At 38.5% G+C, this 6,615-nt stretch overlaps 1 pseudogene; it reads right to left on the bottom strand.

Moving 5' to 3' along the window:
- Nucleotides 1–4,774: 4,774 nt before the first annotated feature.
- LOC116094852 lies at nt 4,775–5,856 on the bottom strand (annotated as a pseudogene).
- Nucleotides 5,857–6,615: the final 759 nt, after the last annotated feature.

The following is a 6,615-nucleotide window of genomic DNA, read 5'->3' as shown; positions in this document are numbered from 1 at the left end:
ACTTGCTACTGTTACTAGTGCCCGGGAATCTATGGATTTCTGGAGTTGTCTGAGGAGTGGTCTCAGAAGTGCCATGCCCAACTTGTGCATTATGGCATGGAGGAGAGGTAATCTCAGGCATGATCTACCCATACCCCTCCCCAAGAATGTGCTGTGCCAGACTAATGGTCGTCTCTGGGTAGCTCTCTGTCGGAGTCCATGTTTTGGGTTTGATGGGTGTCTAGGCTCACTCCTTGCCTGGGCACAAGTGTGTGGGCACAAGTCTGCATTTTTGTTTTGTTTGTGTGTGTGTGTGTCTGTGTCTGTGTATTTCCATATGAAGATTAGAACTGTCATTTTAAGGGCTGTAAAGAATCGTGGTAGAATGTGGACAGTGGTTCTATTGAATCTATAGGATTCTATTCTTAGCAGTGCCGTTTTGACTACTATCTTAATCTTACCAAATCCAAGAGTATATTCTATCTTCTAATAGCTTTTTTTCTATTTTATTCATCAAAGACTTGAAATTTTTATAATTTGAGTATTTCACTTGCTTCTTTAGAGTTACTCCGAGATATTTGATATTATTTGAGGCTACTGTGAATGTTCTTCTTTCCCTGATTTCTCAGTCTGCTTGTCAATTGTATGTATGAGGGTTCCTGATGTTTGTGAGTTAATTTCATATCCAGCTATTTTGCTGAATGTGTTAAACAGCTATAGGAGTTCTATAGTGGAAAGTTTGGAATCACTTATGTATACTATCATATCATCTTCACGAAAAGATACTTTGACGTCTTTCTTTGAAATTTGTATCACCTTGATCTTCTTTAATTGTAATTGCTCTAGCTACAACTTCAAGCACTATAATAAATAGGTATGATGAACGTAGACAACCTGTCTTTTTCTTAATTTTAGTGGAACTGATTTGAACTTATCTCCAGCTAACTTGATGTTGGCCATAGGCTTGCTATAAATTGCTTGTATTATGTTTAATTATGTCCCTTAAACCTTAATCTCCCTGAGAGTTTCATCATGAAGAGGTTTGGATTGTATTAAAGGAATTTTCTGCATCTAGAAGATGATCATTATGTTTTATCTCCGTCTGTTTATGTGGTCGATTGAACTTATTGATTTTCATATAATGAACCATTCTTACATCTCCAAGATAAAGCCTATTTGAACTTCTTCAATGATATTTTGTGTGGATACAATTTGCAAGAATTTTATTGAGTATTTTGGCATTTACATTCATGATAGAATGAACTGGGGAAATTTCTTTCACTTTTCCTTTTGTGGAATAATTTGCAGAGTATTGTCATTAACTTTGTTTTGAAAGTCTGGTAGAATTCCTTACTAAAACCATATGGCTATGGATGATATTTAATGACTCTTTCTATTTTTACTGGGAATTATGTGTGATTTAGGTGCTTTGTTTGATCTTGATTAACTTTGGGTAGTAAAATCTATCAGAAAAATTACCCATTTCTTTTAGACATTTCAATTAGGGGGATTATAGGGTTTTTTCTTTTATCTCATTAAGATTCTCCAGATTTCCTCTATTTTTATGTCAACATTTTCATTTCTGATATTAATTTGAATATTCTCTCCATGCCTTTTAATTAATTTTGATACGGGTTTGTTGATTGATATTCTCATAGAAAGAACTTCCTACATGAATTTTTGTATTGTTCTCTTTGTTTCTATTTTATTGATTTAAGATCTATGTATGTTTATTTATTTTTCATCTGTTCATATTAGATGCATTTACTTCTTTTGTTCCAGAGCTTTCAGGTATTCTATTAAGTTTCTAGTATAAAGCCTATCAGACTTTTTTCTTTATCTTTTAATATATAGACATGCATTGCTATGTGCTTGCTTTTTATTATGTTCCTTATGTTTTGGGCATGCTGTGTTGTTTATTTTCATTGAATTCTAGGATTTTTTTCTCTATGGCTGTCCTGACCTATGTTTCATTTAGCAGAAAGTTGTTCAGTTTCTATGAATTTGTAATCTTTCTGTTGATGTACTGGTATTACTACCAGGAGTAGGGGTATTTCTCTAACACACTGACCAAGTTTTGGGGAAGACAGTGGAAGGTCTTTTGAATGTCATGCTAGAAGCGCCATTGGTTGTGAAGAGCTCTGTGAGATGTTGTATAGAAACTTAGAAGATTATGTTGAGAACAGTACAGAAGATGGATGCCTCACCTGTGAAACTTCAGATAGAAGATTAAAGAGTGTTATCAGGACTGTTGCTATTTTGACTGTGAAGATTCTGTGCTTTTCGTTAGCTGTGGCTGAAGAATCAGCTGTGATTAACAAGATATCAGAACTACTAAAAGGAAACCTTTGCTTTATTGGGAAAATTGCTTATGGTTAGCTGGAGTTAAGAAATTATCAGTGCTTAAGAAGAGACCAGCATCAAAGAGGTAAAATCTTCTGGGAAATGTTTCATGAGAGCACAGAGAAGCTGTCTCTTAGAGGTAGCCATGGTTTTACCTTGTGCCAGCAGCCAGACTTGGTAATGTATAAGAATGATCCAGGTGGTACTGGTTTTGAAACATGAAGGGGTAGCAGCTGATGCTTGGCACTGCAAGATGTCAGGAGAGACCATTGGTGAAGGTGCAGCTTTAGTGGCAGTTGAAGGCCCAGGACTTAAGGGGTCATGCAGAAAAATTGAGACTTAGCTCCATGAAAAGAGCCTTTGAAAGGCTATTTGTGAAAGTACAGTCTTGTCTCAGCAGAAGACAGCAATGTTTTGGAGATGACAATACCATGAGATGACTACCATAAACAGCAGTGGCAGCATAGTACAGGGAGCTGGTTCCTAGAAGACAAGGTGTGTGCTACAAAGAGCAGAATTGGAGAAGTAACCCAACCCCTTGGAGGAGCCCAGAAGGTCTTAAGTGGATCCTAGACATTGGATGGTTAGAGTTTGATTTTGATTTTGATCGTGACTGTTCCCTGATATTTTTCCCTCTTAAAGTAAGAAAGTATTTTAGTGGAGCCCACAGTTAAAAGACTTTTAATTGCAAAAAAGATTGGATATTTTAAAGGGATTGTTATTTTAATATGTAAGAATTTGTCAAGACTGTGAGACTTTTAAACTTATTTATATCTTGGGGATGAATAAGTAATTGTTGAAGGTTAATAATGATGCATTTGTGTGTCAAATTGACAAGGGTCAGTTTTACTGGCGGATTTTGTGTGTCATCTTGACACATGCTAGAGTTATCATAGAGAAAGGAGCCTCCCTTGAGGAAATGCCTCCATGAGATCCAATTGTAAGGCATTTTTTCAATTAGTGGTCAAGTAGGAAGGGCCCCTTATGGGTGGTGCCATCCCTGGGTTGATAGTCCTGGGTTCTCTAAGAAAGCAGGCTAAGCAAGCCAGGGGAAGCAATCCAGTAAGCAGCACCTTCATGGCCTCTGCATCAGCTCCTGCCTCCAAGTTTCTACCCAGTGAGAGTTCAGGTTCTGACTTCCTTTGGTGATGAACAGCAATGTGAATGTGTAAGCTGAATAAACCCTCTCCTTCCCAACTTGCTGTTTGGTCATGATGTTTTCTTCAGGAATACAAAGCTGACTAAGATAGTTAATATCCAGCTTTAATTTGTTGTCATCTAATAGGATGCAGGCATTTAGTTCAATTTTGTTATATTTGTTGATGTTTGTTCTGTGTTTGAGTATGTGATAAACTTTGGAAAAAGTTCCATAAGGTGCTCTCAAGAATATATATTCATATTTGTTTGGGGCATAGATATTAAGAATTAAAAAAAATAATAAAATGTCATATTGGTAGATTTTTCTTTTCATGAGTATTCATTGTCTTGCCCTATCTCTTATGATTTTTGGTTTGAAGTTTATTTTGTTAGATATTAAAATGACTACACCATCTTTCTTTTGATGTTAATTTGCTTAGAATGTATTTTTTCATCCCTCTACCCTGAGATAATATCTATTCTTGATGTTGAGATGTATTTCTTATCTGTCAGAGAAGGTTGTATCCTGTTTTTAATCATCTGTTTTCCTAGTCTGTGTCTTTTGATTAAAGAATAGAGACCATTGATTCAATTTCTGCTATTTTTCTGTTGTTACTAGTGATAGTGGTAGTGTTGTTTGTGGTTTTTTTATTTTTATTTTTTTGAAGTGGAAATTATTTTTAATATTAAAGGTTATAAAAAGACTCATTCTTACATTTATACAAGCTCAATTAGCTATAGAGAAAGCTTCAAGCCTACATACTGTTTAACAATTCCTAATTAGCAACTAAGAGACCTACAGACTAAAGTGGTGACTCAGGACCAGTCTCAGCACTTTGGAAGGTGATTCAGCAGGATTGCCTAGTTCCAGGCCAGCCTGGGCTACACAGTGAATCCCAGAAAAGAAGGATAATTTATAGTAGAAACCATCTATACCGAATCTGTCCCAGCATAGACTCACAGGCTGGAGTGCTTAGACAGAGACAAGGGCAGGACTCATGTGGCTGGAGACCCATCTCTTGGTTGCTGGGTAGGTCTTCTTACAAAATGGACAATACAAATCTTGGGGCTTCAGCTGTTCCCAGTCTGGTGGGTCCATAATATGAGTTTTTATAATAGATTATGCATGGGCTAGCAGCTCTTTGGGGTGACAGAACTTCTGGCTTAGTAGCTCCTGGAGGTGACGGGACCTCGAGCTCAGCAGCTCTTTGAGGCAAAGGAACGCCGTGCTTAGCAGCTCCTGGAGGCAAAGGGACCTCGGGCTCAGCAGCTCAGAGATTTGTTTTTTAAGTCTCTCATTCTCTTTCTGCATCAATCAAATGTTACCATCAGTCTTGCAGTTGCTGAGCTGTTGTGACCGGGTAGAGTTCTCGTTCTTTAGCTCCTGCTGCTACTTCCATGCTGCAGCATTCTTCTCCTTCAACGTTTCCACGGTCCGTTCCAGCATTTTCCAGGGCTGCTGCTTCTGTTCGCTCAAGCTGTGGATGAGTTGGTTGTTTTCTTTCTTGAGCGGTTCCAACTGCTCTGTCTTTTCTTGATCTCTCACAATAAGCTCCTCCATTTCCTTCTCTTGGGTTGCCAGCTGGGTCTGAAACCCTTGTATTCTAGTCCCCATGTCCTCCTTTTCGGAGGTTATCTTCTGGTTGTAGTCTTTCAGCTAGAGCAGCTCACTCTCCCAAGAGGCTTTCTCTTTCTCCCATGCGGCCTTCTCTTCCACTTCCTGTTCTAAGCTCCTATTCATTCCCTGCGTTGCCTCCAGTGCCACCTGCTTTCTCTGGAGCTGCTCATGGAGGTCGGTATACTTGTCTTTCAGTTCCTGGGTTTTTGGGTTATTTTTTTGGTAAAGTTTCTTACTGAGCTGTTCCATCTCTTCCACCCTGTCCTTATTGATAACAATCACTGTGTTCAGAGTCTGGACAGAACTGGAAAGGGACACTTGTTCACCAGACCAAACCATCTTCATCCATATAGCATAATTGGTAATGCTCCTCATTCTCAGGCAGATACTAAGCTTTGAATTGGATTTCCTGCTATGTAACTGATTCCCTTTTTAGGTCTTTCAGCAAGTGAGTGCACATGAAGGTGTAATACTCCTGGGTCGTCTTCCACCCTACTTTAAAGATGCCAATCCAGTCCTTGCAATGAGGGTTGAACTTTTCTGTGAGGATATAATAGCACATGGCATCTCCTCCAGGAACATAGAACTTCTCCACATTGTTAAACAGGACTTGGGAGAAAGTACCATGTTCCAGCAAGATAGGTATGGGGTACTGGTCCATGGTGGAGTCCGGGCACGGCAGCCAGCAGCAGTACAACAGCAGCAGGTATGTTCATGTTTTCTTTCTTTTGATTTTGCTTGTGTGAGATTAATTTAATTCCTGTGTTTTCAGGATTGTAATTTACCTCTTCAGGTTGGAGTTTTTCTTCTAGCCCCTTCTGTAGGGCTGGATTTGTAGATAATTATCGTTTAAATTTGGCTTTCTCCCTTGCAGGCTTACACTTTTCAAAACCTACTTTAATATGGGTTCTTAAATGCTTTAATCTCCTTTCTGTTCCATCACTCGCTAGAAGTAGGGAGAAGAAAAGTTAATAGGGCAAAGGAAGACATGGACCTGTTTAGAAATAGTTAATTTGGGGGATTCCAATCTTTCTTGTCAAGACATCAACAATTCAGTTAACTTGAATCAGTAGTGATAACTCAGTGCACTTGCAAACACTATTCACAAATCAGCAAAGGTAGCTTAATCCAGAAACCACAAGGCTCTACCAATTGGCAGAAGAAGCAAGAAGCCACAGCAATATCACAAGAAGATTTTTTTTTCTTTTCATTTCTCCTTACAAAGTTGTTGCAAATGATGATCAGCAAAAAAGACAAGGTGAACAAATGGCACAGTGGTATCAGTGAAGACCAGTGTCAGCAAAACCCAAAGCATGGCAAACCAATGCCACACAGTGTCATCCACTCTCACATTATGCTTATTCTCTTTCCAAACATCACGTGTTCTCTCAAGCATTCGCTCTACCAAAACATCACATGCCCTTTTTCTGGGCAGCCTCCAGAAAAAGGCATCTCTGTTCTTTTTTTTTTTTTTTATTAGATATTTTCTTTATTTACATGTCATATGATTTCTCCTTTCCCAGTTTCCCCTCCAATAA

This window comes from Mastomys coucha, unplaced genomic scaffold, assembly GCF_008632895.1.
Source record: "Mastomys coucha isolate ucsf_1 unplaced genomic scaffold, UCSF_Mcou_1 pScaffold17, whole genome shotgun sequence".
Lineage (NCBI taxonomy): Eukaryota > Metazoa > Chordata > Mammalia > Rodentia > Muridae > Mastomys > Mastomys coucha.
Note: the sequence above shows the minus strand (reverse complement) of the source record. Positions and strands in the feature narration are given on the sequence as shown.